The sequence below is a fragment of the Maylandia zebra genome, linkage group LG9, assembly GCF_041146795.1.
Source record: "Maylandia zebra isolate NMK-2024a linkage group LG9, Mzebra_GT3a, whole genome shotgun sequence".
NCBI lineage: Eukaryota > Metazoa > Chordata > Actinopteri > Cichliformes > Cichlidae > Maylandia > Maylandia zebra.
In genome coordinates, this window is record NC_135175.1 from 22,328,756 (window position 1) to 22,344,094 (window position 15,339).

General features: G+C 40.1%; 1 long non-coding RNA gene across 1 annotated transcript; it reads left to right on the forward strand.

Annotated features, from left to right (window-relative positions):
* The first annotated feature begins 7,510 nt into the window (after window positions 1-7,510).
* Window positions 7,511-12,646, forward strand: LOC143420509 (uncharacterized). Its single transcript, XR_013100337.1, has 3 exons — window positions 7,511-7,644; window positions 12,212-12,343; window positions 12,451-12,646. It is a non-coding gene; the product is annotated as an uncharacterized LOC143420509 (long non-coding RNA).
* The last annotated feature ends 2,693 nt before the right edge of the window (window positions 12,647-15,339 follow it).

The window sequence follows — 15,339 nt, forward strand, 5'->3', positions numbered from 1 at the left end:
TGTACCTGAAAAAAATGTTGGTAAGAAATAGTAACAAAGTTTGTCCATGATGTGATAAAAAGCAATCACTTCAAAGTTATGTGGAGCTTACAGTTGGATAACTACATTATTCAAATTTAACAACAATCCCATTTTGGTATTTAGCGATGTTGTTTAGTGAAACTGAACCAACAGATTAAGTGTATTTCTCTAGGCAGCCAAAGCAGCTGTGAAAACAATGCCGTCTTGGAGTCACAGATTGGTATTCTAAAGACCATGAAGGCAAGAAAGGGTGGAAACATAAGCGGGGTGCTTAAGTGTTCCCTCCTGCAGTGATGCTCTTGATTTGTCCGTGGCCTTTTGCACAGATGAAGCATAAAACACTGTCCATGGTGCTGAATTCTATCATCCCCGTGTGCGCACCCTTGACAACCATTAGTTACAATAGCATCTGAGGCCTTCTGGATTATAGGTGTGATCTTACCATTTAGTGAGCTTTGCAAGTGTGGGAGATGTACTCTTATTTAGCTTTAGAAAGTGCACAAAGTCAAAAAAATTGAAGGTTATTTAAGTTCTTTAAGCTGCTGCATCTTAAAAGCACTCATTTTGTTTCATTTGGAGGTCTTTCAGTGAGAAGCATACCAGTCCGCATCTGGTGCTAGATTATTTGCATGAAGCATTAAAGAAGGGCAGCACTATTATACCTGTTCACCTGACCTTGTGCTAAGAAAAAGGTGAAAAACAGAATCTTTATGTGTGCATCCATAAATTCAAACTACCCTGCTGAAATAGTGTTAAGTGTGCTTTGTAGGCAACCATTTACTTTAGTTTGAGGCTGATCACACTGGGTTAATGCCTTACGGTGATTTAGTTTATGGTGATTATATTTACGGCTCTGCCAGAAACATAAAATGCATCACTTCCTGTGCACCCGGGGATTGAGAACATCAAAGACTTTCCTGAGGGTTTTGGCAAGCTATGTGCACAATGCTCAACTCTATTTGAATTTTTATTATTGAACCTGTTTCTCAGAGAAGATACAAACAGGTGAAGACGGTTCAAAGAATATATTATACTCTCAAATTAGTACTAGTCTTTTTTTTCCTCACAGATGCATGCATTTCATGTAGAACCATCCTGTTTCTGTAAATAAGTGACATAAATGTGCACATGTATGTGTAGTTCTCTCTTATTCATATTGCTGCATGTGGAGATAAACAAAAAGTGATTCAACGCACTTGTTCTTGTGAATAGCAGAGGAGACTATGCATACAGCTATTGTCCAGGCCCCTTGTAGCAGCACTGAGTATACATTTCTAATGTAATGTTTTTTTAAAGCTATGCTCAAACTCTGCCAGGGATTCTGCACAAAAAGCTTCAGCAGTGCTGAATGTGCTTGCATATATTACTTGCTAAGCATTCATATACAAATCCCTAATCCTCTCTGAAAGTCATGTAGTGTTCACGAACCTTCTCCCTACAGTTATATTGCTAGCTTGCTATAGTTCTACAAGCTGATCTCATCCAAGGACCTTATTAACTACTTGTGAAGGGTCTTATACCGGGGTCTTCCCTCTAGAGTCTTGATTAGGCTAATAAAGCATATCCACAGGCATGTACCGCACAGTGATTTGGCCAATTAGGAAGGTGACAAACCCTGGACGTAATCTCTATGCAGACACTCAGAATCTCACGTTATGATAATGACGCGAGGGGAGAATCTTGAAAAAATGGCCAGATACAGCAATGTGCAATACATTACTACATCCTCCTTTCGTACTGTTGTACCAGGCAGGATACAGCTCTGGAAGTGCCCGCACATCATAAGGTGACAGTGCTTGGATGGAACTCTCTGTGTCTGTGAGAAAAACAAAGATACACACACACATACACTCGCACACACACACACACACACGCACACACACACACACACACGTTCTGTTGACAGTGTTTTGGTCCTGATGAAGAAGTTGCGCTTTACCCAAGGCCTAAAGATATTTGCATTGTGGTGTCTACACAGGCTCCTCAATTTCTAAGCTACAGCTTTTGCAACTTTAATCAGCAAATGACATGCTAAAGGCGATTATGTTACAAAATGTCAATTATTATATCAGGTATAATAGTTGCCAAGTGTCTCCTAAGGCATACATCTGATGATAGGATTTTCTTTCTTCATCATACTTAATATTTTCAAGCAGGTATATTCTCAAGCTGCCAAGACAATTAAGAGAAAACAAAAACAAGACGGCGTATTGATCCCAAACGGCGGGGTGATGTTTGCAGCATGTGGAAGCATGTTTGCCAAGCACTTAGAAGCAGGTAGATTTGAGATGAAGGAAAGGAACATTTTATTAAACTGTGACAGCCTGATATCACAAAGCCAAAACGGAGCATGCAAAGCTGACACCGCCTCTTAAAGATAATCACCAATCCCACCTTAAGATGAATATTTGATATCAAGAAAAGACACAGCGCTGTGGGATGTAGCGTCATAATCAATATGACAACCTGGTTTTGATAATAAAGGAAGTGTGTGTGGGATTTTTTTTTCTTATTCGGAGTGCCAGCTTTTTTTTTTTTTAACCTCAGTTGAAGGTGACATAAATCACTTTCTTAGTGAGAGCTCACATTCCACCTTGAGAGCACCTAGTCCCATTTTTATCAGTATTAATGGTTGTCCCCTTACTTAGCCAAAGCTATTTCACACTTGGTTAAGTGCGGTATGAGAACGTCTCCTCGGCTGTATATTTAGCTTGGCCTTCCTAAATATTTTCAAGATCCCTAATCACTAAGCAAAAGCTACCATGTGCACTAACACACAATGAAAGCTCACAAAACTAATTCATTCTTGTTTCCTCTATTGAGCATTTCTCGGCTAAAGCACCACGATGCCTGTGGTGAGGTTGTCTGTGAATCCTAATTGGTAAATGTTTAATAATGTTGAGCAGCTTTGACTGCGTTTTATGTTCTGGTCTCACTCGCTTACGCACATACAAATCCACACAAACCCAAAGGCGGTCTGATGTCGGCTAGGGATGGGTATTGATAAGATTTTCACGATTCCGATTCCATTTTCGATTCTGTTTAACGATTCGATTCTTTATCGATTCTCTTATCGATTCTTTTTAAAAAAGGAGAACACTAAGTTCAATTAGCTTAGAACTTCGTTTTATATCTTCTCTTTGAACAAGATAGAAATTTAGGAGTAACATGGCCTTACAAACCCAACAGTGAGATCTTAAGAGATCCACAGCCTACGGCTCTTCAATGGGTGTCACAGGGTCCCCAGAAAAAAAATTTGTAAATGTAAAATAATAAAATAAATATTCTTATAGCAATAACAAAGTATAACATAAATTATTCAGTAGCAATTACACAAGAATATCCAGTAATGTCCCTGCCTACAATTAAACACATTCACTTACCTAAAATTGGGGGCATCTGCTGTGGCAAATGGGTTCAAGCCTTTTACCACAAACTTAGTCACTGTTCGGTGACATTCGTCTATCCTGGCCTGAAAGGAGACGCTACCGGTAGACTGCAGCGAGAACTGCCAGCATCTGAGCCAGCCAGACTCTGTCAGTCTCTCTCATCACGGTCACCTAAATGCACAGTAATGGTTTTGTAATAAGGCAGATCGCGCTAACATAATATGCACTGTTAGTTGATTATTTACCTGCCGCATTAACGGAAGAGGACGTGCAAACGTTACTGCTGCTGCTGGGTTGAGATTCACGAGTCCGGAGCGGAATTAAAAACACGACATTCATTTAAGGTTATCACGTGTTTTGTGAGCAAATGCTTTTGCATATTCGTAGTGTTTCCTCCCTTAAATGAAATATCTACTTTGCAAGTATTGCAAGTTGCCCTGTTGTCATCCTTTCTCGTAAAGTATAACCAAACTTTTGAGCGTTTGAGCTGCTTACGCGCCGTGTTTCCTGCCAGGTAAATGACGCTCCGCAACGTGGTGACGTCATTCGGGGCGACTGGAATCGATAAAGGAATCGTTTGCAAAAATGGCAAACAATTCCAAGGAATTGAAACAGTGGGAACCGGTTCTCAACAAGAACCGGTTTTCGATACCCATCCCTAATGTCGGCCCTCTTAAAAACCATCGCCTTCCAGTGATGCTTAAAACGACGAAGCGACTTTTACAAAAGGGCACAGGACTCATGGATTGGACTCTTAATAAAACACTTCTAAGAGAGCCGGTTCACAGACAAAGTTGAACCAGATTTCACAGAAAAGCCTTAAAATTAGACTTCCCAGGGCAGAAGCTTTGCTGGTTAGCTATTGTTAAACTTCCACGAAGCTAGTCTTCATCCCTCACCCCATGTGGCCTCAACAGAAGCACAATTTCTCCCCCCCCTCCTGTACTTCCACACACTGAGGGAATGTGGGTCAATATCCACATTGCTTCCTGTCTTCCTTTTAACCCCCAAAATGCTTATCCTCCTTTTACACCTGGCTCGCTCACATTCACATAGATCCAGAAAAAAGAAAGAAAAAACACAAACAAGTGAGCACAGTTATCTCACGCACATGTGCCCACACCTCCATACGCACAGACACAGACAAAGGTGGGTTCTGCACCAGGTGGAAGCATTTAACATTCAATACCCATTCCTAAATGGAAAATTCTGGTTGGCGATCTAGCCATACAGGGAGTGCAGAATTATTAGGCAAATGAGTATTTTGTCCACATCATCCTCTTCATGCATGTTGTCTTACTCCAAGCTGTATAGGCTCGAAAGCCTACTACCAATTAAGCATATTAGGTGATGTGCATCTCTGTAATGAGAAAGGGTGTGGTCTAATGACATCAACACCCTATATCAGGTGTGCATAATTATTAGGCAACGTCCTTTCCTTTGGCAATATGGGTAAAAAAAAAAGGACTTGACAGGCTCAGAAAAGTCAAAAATAGTGAGATATCTTGCAGAGGGATGCAGCAGTCTCAAAATTGCAAAGCTTCTGAAGCGTGATCATCGAACAATCAAGCGTTTCATTCAAAATAGTCAACAGGGTCGCAAGAAGCGTGTGGAAAAACCAAGGCGCAAAATAACTGCCCATGAACTGAGAAAAGTCAAGCGTGCAGCTGCCAAGATGCCACTTGCCACCAGTTTGGCCATATTTCAGAGCTGCAACATCACTGGAGTGCCCAAAAGCACAAGGTGTGCAATACTCAGAGACATGGCCAAGGTAAGAAAGGCTGAAAGATGACCACCACTGAACAAGACACACAAGCTGAAACGTCAAGACTGGGCCAAGAAATATCTCAAGACTGGTTTTTCTAAGGTTTTATGGACTGATGAAATGAGAGTGAGTCTTGATGGGCCAGATGGATGGGCCCGTGGCTGGATTGGTAAAGGGCAGAGAGCTCCAGTCCGGCTCAGACGCCAGCAAGGTGGAGGTGGAGTACTGGTTTGGGCTGGTATCATCAAAGATGAGCTTGTGGGGCCTTTTCGGGTTGAGGATGGAGTCAAGCTCAACTCCCAGTCCTACTGCCAGTTTCTGGAAGACACCTTCTTCAAGCAGTGGTACAGGAAGAAGTCTGCATCCTTCAAGAAAAACATGATTTTCATGCAGGACAATGCTCCATCACACGCGTCCAAGTACTCCACAGCGTGGCTGGCAAGAAAGGGTATAAAAGAAGAAAAACTAATGACATGGCCATCTTGTTCACCTGATCTGAACCCCATTGAGAACCTGTGGTCCATCATCAAATGTGAGATTTACAAGGAGGGAAAACAGTACACCTCTCTGAACAGTGTCTGGGAGGCTGTGGTTGCTGCTGCATGCAATGTTGATGGTGAACAGATCAAAACACTGACAGAATCCATGGATGGCAGGCTTTTGAGTGTCCTTGCAAAGAAAGGTGGCTATATTGGTCGCTGATTTGTTTTTGTTTTGTTTTTGAATGTCAGAAATGTATATTTGTGAATGTGGAGATGTTATATTGGTTTCACTGGTGAAAATAAATAATTGAAATGGGTATATATTTGTTTTTTGTTAAGTTGCCTAATAATTATGCACAGTAATAGTCACCTGCACACACAGATATCCCCCTAAAATAGCTAAAACTAAAAACAAACTAAAAACTACTTCCAAAAATATTCAGCTTTGATATTAATGAGTTTTTTGGGTTCATTGAGAACATGGTTGTTGTTCAATAATAAAATTATTCCTCAAAAATACAACTTGCCTAATAATTCTGCACTCCCTGTAGCTAGTGGGGGCAGTATGTGCATATAGTTTACTTATTATCTAGAAAATATGGAACTTTGCTTTCATAAAAAAAAAACATAAATAATAAAGAAAAAAACTGTATTTCATAGAGAAAAAGTGTAAAAAGGGTTAAAATTTTAAACATTGACATGGTTGAAGCACAAAAACATATTTGTGTGAAAGTCACGCCTGTAACACTAACATATTGCAATAAAAATCCTTAAAATATAACAAAGAGAAACACAATAGTTCCAAATAACTGGAGATTCTTTTCCTTAGAAACTTCTTAAGGGCTTATCTGTCGTACTTTTCTTTAACTGTATCGTTACTGTTAAGGTGCTGGTGCATTACCGTGGCCTGATTCAGCCCGTTAACCACTATTATAACAGCCTGCAGTATATTCTGTGTAGCACACTCAAACACACTAGCCTTAAGATATATCTTCCTGAATTCCTTATAATACTCTTTAAATCTAACAATGCATGAAATAGAGTTTGTTGGTCCATTCATGGCCGTGAGATTTGCCCAAAAATTCTATTTGACTTTGACAAATTCTGTGCTGCACAGGAACAGCATGCAGCATTATTCTGGGGGGAAAAAGGGGGTGGGGTGGGGAGGGAGTCTCAGAACAATTGACTGCAGATAATTACAAAAGCAAACACATTTGGTGGCCATATAGGCCTAAAGTATTTCTAATTTCACAGATGTGATCAACCTTACCGGGAGTCTTTTCTCGCTCCCTGTATGTGGTGAATTGCCTGACTCCTCCTGGATGTCTATGACAGCAATGATGAAGTGTTAAACAGGTTTCTGCTCCACACTTTGTCACTCTGCTGTCTATATGATCCTGAGAGTCTCCTAGGTAGTGGCAGAGAGCTTGCAGCACAGCACTGGACCATGAAAGTGCCAAGTTTGCCCTTAAAGCTGCTGGTATACCCTTGAGAAAACACTCTGACCTGAGTAATTTTAAGGTTTAAAATTCGACTCCAGCAAGGGCAGAGGTGGTGTTAATACAATGATGACAAACATTACTTTGACAGGAATAATGAGTAACAGCTCTGTAGCAGGAATATTGAATGTCAAGGCTTCAACCAGCAATAAGCGCTATTGTTGACTATGTTGAACCCAACTGTTCATTTGCCATGAAGGTCAATTGAAAACATTTAATGGAACTGTTAGGCTCTCCTCCTTCTCTGCCAAGAGCCTACTAACATTACCTTTAAGTGCGACTGCAGGTGTAATCTGTCAAATGGGTCCCTCACAGTGAGTCATTGGCTGAGCGCACCGATTCCGCCCAGACCTCTGAAAAAGCCCGTGATTAAATGGGAAGTATGACATAACTCTTGTTTAATGGTAGAAAAACAGCAGCGAGTGTTGGCATACAGCCTGACCCACGGATCATAAATTCTAGTTCCGCACAGATGCTTCTTGTAAAAGGTCAGTATGACTTTGAATCATTTTACTTATAAAAATTAAAAAGCAGAAGAGGCTAAAGCATTGTTTTCATTTGTTTGCATAGCCCCACGCGTAGCATTTGTCAATGCAAGCCTGAGGTTGTTATCAAAGCTTGGTAAAAAAATATGGAAAGAAAATCAATGCAGTTGATCTTTAGGGAAGCGTCACTCCTTATCAATGTGCAGCATTGCACGTGTCTGCAGGCCAGCTCGCCGCATGCAAATCGGCTGAACGAAACAATCAACACAATGCATTAGGACACGGGCTTGTCATAAACTTCACCCAAGGGTGTGATAAAAAAGCTTTTTATTTTCCAAAGAAATATAATTTCTGAAATATTACAGCCAGTGGATCATCATCAAAGTAATCATACTGGAGGAGACCACACACACGGGCTGCGTCCGTCCTTTCACAATTTCCACCCTTTGTTGCTGTGATTAGAGAGCGCTGCAAGATAGGAAAAGATGATTTTGAGGGAGGAAGGTTGCACTGAAAACAGGGGGCGAAGCTGATGTTCCTTGCACCTCTCAATGCACCTTGACAAATATCACTAAGCGTCAGGTGTCTATACAATACGACAAAGTCAAAGTCACTGTTTGCCTGACGTCCGTGCCTTTAAGAAAAAGTCGAGCAAAGCATATGACACAAAATCGACATTGCCTAGGGTCCTACTCAGCACAACCAAAGCGGGACAACAACTCAGTGACTTATTGGGAATGATCGACTTTTCCCTTAGAGGATGCAATGAATAATTCTCTTTTACCAGGAGAGGAGGAAGAAAAAAAAAAGTCCCCCAGGGTATTGAACCAAATCGTCTTTTCTCTCTTCATTAGGAAAAAAAAACGTCTACAAAGTCTTATCAGCATTCTGCATTCTCCACCATTGGAGCTCAGATAATTGATTATGCTTAGGAGGTTCACTATTGGATATGGTGTGCCTTAGTAGTGGAAAGAGATATAGCAGTAAATTAAGTTTACCTTCCCAGGGCACAGTGAGACAGATTCACTGACCTCAAAGGACGCAGTAAAATTGAAATTACATTATAGGGAAAAAGTTTCATTCAGAAGCATTATCCCAATTTGCCACACTGCTTCCTCATATTTCCTCCTTTAAATGACAGATTTATGAAGTGAGTTTTCTTGTCATCTACATAAACTACGTTTTATTGACTCAACTAATACTGCTATACTAAAGCTACTGTTTTACTGTCCAAATAAAAGCATGTAACACTTGCAACTTTTCCCCTACTTTTGCTTTCCAATTAAACAGTTTTTTGCCCTTCAATCCAAAGCACATTTACAACAAGAAGCAATTAAACCAGGCAGTAAACCAGGCAGTTGAGAAATGGCTCTCTGAGTCGCGGCCACGTCAGCTTGTGCAACCATATGAATTACCAGGTGCGTTTCATTCAGCTCCAACTGGTTTGCCAAATGCGGTGCTGGATTTATCTTCTTTTGTTTGGGCTGAACTGTTTGTCTATCGCTTTGTTCCCTCTGATTCAAAACTCAAGTAAAAGAAGATAAAACTGTTGTTCTCGCTCAGGCAGTGCCCTTTAAAAGGAGCAGAGTTTTTCTTAAGGTTAGAGCTCACAAAATCATTAACTGACCTTCCCTTTGCCTCCTTCTGCCAGAGTACTTATAGTTGCTCTCTGAAGAGTGTCAAGCTCTGTGCGCTGTACGCGAGAGGTGTTGACAGGAAAAGCCTCCGGTTTTGTCTAGAGCACAATAAACACAACAATCTGCCATGCTCAAAGTAAAAAGCTTCAACTGAAAGGGTGTAATTTCACTTCTTTCATTCTTTAAGGCACAACAAAACTACATCTGGTGAAGCAGTGGAGTTAAAGTCATATTAGAATCAGAAGACGATTCAGCGGGTTTGTGGCTGTGGTAGTTGGAATGGCATCTCTGTTAATGTTACAGATAACAGTTTTTTTTAATCTTCATGATTTGGTTAATATTTTTTTCATGTGAAAACAAAAGAAAGTCACCCACAAAGTCAGATGCAAAAACATTTCATGCGGGAACTTGATATCAAGAAGAACTGCATGTATTGTTATTCAGTCTAGTCTAGGTGAGATTTATGCAACTGCCTGAGTCGTATTAGCGAGAGTCAGAGAGACTCATTTCATGGGTCTTTGTCGGGAAATGTTCTATCGCTCCATCTGGGTTGAGGGAAAGTTGTCGAACCAAGCGAAGGAGTTTATCCATTTCAGAATGGTATTTCTCAGAGTGATGGGAAGGTGAAGCACGATACGGACAGGGGAGATTGCTGCAGCACTAACGCGGCTGTTGCACCAGACTGTTTTGGTGAAGAGAGAGCTGCGCCAGAAGGCAAAGCTTTTGATTTACTAGTTGATCTACATTTCAGCCCTTGCTCATGGCCATGAGCTCTGGGTAGTGTCCAAACGAAAGAGATCCATAGAGTGACTTGGCTGCGCCCTGCCTTAGAGATGGATGAGGAGCTTAAACAGTGGTTTCAGAGGACATTTGTCAGTGAAACTTCTGGTGCCAGTTGGACTCGTTAGTAAAGATATCATACTATGAATTGACAAAACTATGTTAATAATAAATGTAAAATCATTTTTCCCCTTGAATTGCTAGTGGCAGAATCTGTACTGTTCTCAAATACTCTAAGGATTCTTTGTAATTTATGCCATGCTTAATTTAGCATTACTGCTTACTGTTCACTCTCAGGCGAATCACATTCAAACTAGGAGCAAATTCTTTAGTCCAATGAAATCTTAATCGGGTTTGTTTTTACCTTTAGTTTCTTTTGCCTGGCAGACGTAAACACGGATATTGTATTCGGGTGCAGTGTGGTCTCGGTTTGGTCCTAGATACAACTCTAAAGAAGTTAATTTGAGGCAAAAACATGATTCAGCCTAAGCATCAGACAATCTTTTAGCTCCATTGAGTGGGAGTGTTTTGTATTTTAGGATTCAGCAGAGCACACAAACTGTAGCATTTGTGGTGTAGTGATAGAAGCTAGCCGGAGAATGAATGCGGTCTAACAAGAAATGTCTCTTTCAGCAGTATATACACTGGTTTACACTACAGGAATTCCTGCCTTTACTTCTTTGCTGCCTCTCCAGACACATCTGAACAATAGGCCAACTTTTTCAACTAAGGGGAAAATGCTCCAAGTTTACAAACTCATCAGTTACTTTATATCAAAGCGAAGTGTGTTCACTGTATTTTTACCTGTACATCATTTTTTTAAATAAATTATGCAGTGCAATTGAGCACAAAGAACCTACAGTGAACAAGAGACAACACCTTGAGTTAAACAGCTACTATTTCCTGTATTATGCAAAAAAGGGCACAAAAAGACCACACCATATTACAAATGATTAATGATTCCATTATACAAAAGAAATACAAGTTTTTCTTGGAGCATTGCAAAAACAGCTCCTCTGCTACATTTCTGGAAAAAAAAATAAAGAAAAGGAAAGTGTTTGCTGAACGTGTGGTCAAACAAACCACTTAAAATCTTCTCTTAGTGTTAATGTCCCCCATAAAACAACCAGGGACACTTGCTCCACGTGAAAATGTATGTTCAGGCAAACAAAATAAACTGCCCACTCTCTCTGATTACTGTAGAACATGGGCAACCATCTCAGAACACTATCTTGGATACTGGCTGAGAAACTGTGGGTTCATTTAAGGCCTCCCGAGAAAGTTGAGACTTTTCCAAGTTGGTTTATAACAAAAACCTCCAATAAAAACATCTGAACTGCAGCTTCTTTTCTTTACAGTCGGATACATCCTCTGTTCATGAATGTTTCTTTTATCACAGTCCACAGAGGGACCTTGGGAGATGAAGGGGCAATTAAGGAAATAAATAAGAGCCTGTACAGACACTTAGCTTGATCAAGACCAAGCATTAAATAATTACTGTAATTCACTTAGGTTTCTTTTAAGCTGTGTAACGATTTTCCCTGTTTCCCTCCTGCATAAAATTGATCTGATGAGGAGGACTAAACAAACGACCTCTAAATTAATTGGGATTCTCTTTGCGCGAAAGTAGTGCATCTATCTGTGAAGGAATTGTAGCAAAGCTTTTAAAGAAGAAGATAGAACATCGCAAATTAAAAAGAAAGAACATTCTGAAAAGGCTGCTGCCAGCTTTGCATCAGCCAGCATTGAGAAATGTAATGGAATCGAAGGTCAGTGATACATTGAAAGAAGCATAGCCACCAAGTGAATTGGAATATCACCTTGTCCTGCTCTTCAAAGAGAGTAACAAAGAGAATAAGAAGAAAGACGGCGGGGAAAAAAATGTTCATGCACACACATTTAACTCCCAGCTCTGTTTTACGGCATCAGTGTTGAGGTCAGTGAGCTGTAAAATAGACCACATGTGGGGAAGGGATGAAAGAAATAAAGAAAAGAAAGATACTACAACCAGCAAAACCTAAGGTGGACATCACAGGACATGATACAAAGTTAATCTCGACAGCTCTGGCCAAGCAAGTTTAGGGGCCAAATCCTCTCAGAATCAAATCACATTATCTTTCTAACGTGGCTGACGATCCCCATCCATCTTCCAGAGGCAGAGGCGAAGCCACGAAGTGCACAGCAATCACCGCGACGTACTATTCTATCCATCTCCTACTCCTGGTTGTGGATCAAAGAACCTGTGCTCCCTTTGAAGTGGAGGGGTTGTTCGCTCAGGGAGGAAGGTATGCTTCTTTCAATAGGGTAATGAATCACATTCTTCCTCTAATTATCTCTCTGCACGAAGGGAAATTGCAAAAACATCATTGGTCCTCTGGCTTTCTTTCTCCAGCAATGATGGCAAATGTGAGCACAGCGTTTCTGCAGGTGTTTGACTTCAGTCCATGGCGCTACAGCTCTGCCTGCTCTGTTAATGTGCAGCGGAGGAAGAAAACCCACAGACGGCATTAACCCTAAACCAAGAGTGATGTTCGTGACTAACGGAGAGACAACACTGACATGTAATCATCATCAAACCAGAAATGATACATTGCAGAACCTCTAATAATAAAATAATTAAAGGCAAATTTCCATGCAAAGCCAAGTCTTTCATTTATAAGATAACTTTGCATAATGATGGAACCGGAGTTTGTGGGGGCTGATGCTACACATACTAATAGAGCAATTAGAGAGAGATAATTTCCAGATGAGGACCACTAATACAGTAAATACACTGTTATTAAAGGTAATTACAGCTTTAAAGGAGCAGGACCGTTGATCATCCTCCCACAACATGAGATCGATCTTGCCTTAAGACAACATGTGTATATGTACAAGCAGCAAAATGATTAGAGGCAACCTCGCGACCAAAACAATTCCTCTGTTTTTTTTTTGTGTGTGTTTCATAAATGACTACAATAAATATTTGATTAGTTCCTTGAGACTCCTGCATGTACTGCAGTATATTGCTCTATTTTTTATTATTATTAACTTTTAATTTATTTGCCACTTAAAGAACATTAATTTGTCAAATTAATGTAGTAATATGAACAAAATGCATTGCATAATGTTGTTTCTAGCTGCACATTATGCTTGTAGCAACACCCCTTATTTATTTTTTTAAAAAATTCATAACATCCAACATTAAACTCAACTTATTGTAACTGCACTCTGTAAAGTGTATGTACTCTACAGGTATGTTGCACTACTCTTTATCTGTACTATGTTAAAATACATGTCTGATAACTACAATATGATGCAACGTGAAAAGGATTGTGCATGTATTTTCACACTGTATACATAATTGCAGACTGCCTTTGAAGTTCACTTAACTGTTTTCATGTAAAAACTGTACACAGTAGCAGGCAGCTACCTTTAGCCAAACAGACCGAGTCATAATTTATCTGACCAAAGAAAAATGTTAGCAAATACCTGGTAAAAGGCTAAATTAGTTGCTAATGGATCAGGCTATTTTCTTACTGGTTGCTCGCTCAAAAAAGAGAGAGAAAATCCGACAATATTCACCAGGTGGTAAGATGCAAAGAACTCTGAATGAATGCTGATGTTGTTTCATGTTTGTATGTGTTTCTATTTCAACTGAATTAGTGAGACAAAGGTCAGTGTTTTGTTGTTTTGCAGCTGTTAGCTCCTGTTTTATATTGTGCATGTTTCTTTCTTTTGTTTCTTTCTTTCTGTGAATGTGAAATTAAGTTTGTGTTTCTCTGGTTTCTTGAAACTTGCAATTTGACTATAATTCAATGTTGACTTTTTTTTTTTATTAGTTAAAAGTTAAAATCCCATATTTGCAACCCAATGGAGACCGTGGAAGAGGACAGATTTATCTGTAATTGAGCAATTTAAATGAAGACTGTTCTCTTTGTTATCTTTTCAGGGACAAGGACCATATCACTGTGCTCTTGCACATGAAAGTATAAAACGCTTAAGAGAACATAACAGCAAAATGACCACCAGTAAAGAACAGATCAGAAAACAAAGGTAGGTTGCAAAGTGGCTTGCATATGTAACAGGAGTTGTAGATAGAGTATGTAAGCAACTTACAGTACAATTTCTATCTGAGATTTACCAACTGGATGCACTGAAGGGCATGAAGCTGAACTTTCAGCTGATATTGCCAGGCATTGAGTTCAACTGTTATCAGGTGATCTACCTCGACTGGAAGCTGAGCTTGACTTCGTGGCCTGCCTGAACTAACACTGCGGTCAATATTGCTGTCAAGTAAAACAAGATACAGGCACCATCAGTCACATGAATCCTAAGCTGACTAGAGCCCCTTTGGGGCCACAATTTCCTAGTTTCTTTCCTTTAAAACATCTTTTATCAGCATATCAGTGAAAGCACAACATTTTCTCAAAGTCAGTCAGCTCACCACCAATATAATATGTAGACTACATCTGCTTAATGTCCAAGGGCCTTTGGAGGCTTGGTAATCTTCATACAAATCAAATTTTTGGTTGTGAAGATAAAGTTTGACCTCTACTTTGCAATAGCTTGGATGACTTACTTGATTCATAACCCAACTGCACAGACCAGAAGTGAGAGAAACTGCTGCCAGCTGCCCCTTAACGGTCTGTCATTCCTGAAATATAGCTTCTCCTTTTCTCTTCTTCATACTTTGCTGCTCTTTCCATCTTTTCATCCTGGGTTCATTGTCAAAATTCAGATCTATGTTTCACAAGAGATGATCTGCTCAGCAGGTGTCCAGAGAGGCTGACTGGGTCCTGGACGGGGCTGATAAACAATAAGGAAAAAGTTATGGACAGAGACCTTCTCATTTATGACTGCAGTCCTCGACAGCACATATATAGCATTCCTATAGAGAAGGCAGCCTGAATTGGCACCTGTACACAGGCCACAGCTATACAGGCTTCCTCTGTGATGTGTTTGGACAATAATTCAGTATTTGTGGCCTTAGATATGGCCTTATGAGAGGATATAGCAGAGAGATTTCATAAACTTTCCACTGTCTGCTGGGCAAATGTAACTGTAATTCATATGGGCAAAGAAGGTCAGTCTGTGCTGACACAAAACAGCCCTGTGCAAAAACAGAAAACCCAGCAAAGGAACAATAGCTTGTCACATTTTCGTGGTTTATGGCTTGATTCTCTCTCCGTCATATTGTCTGGATTTGTCTTTGAAATATGAAGCGGATAATACAGTCTTGTAAAAATGTTTTTCAAGAGGTGACTTTGGCGTGGAAGCAACATGTCCTTAAAGCAACATT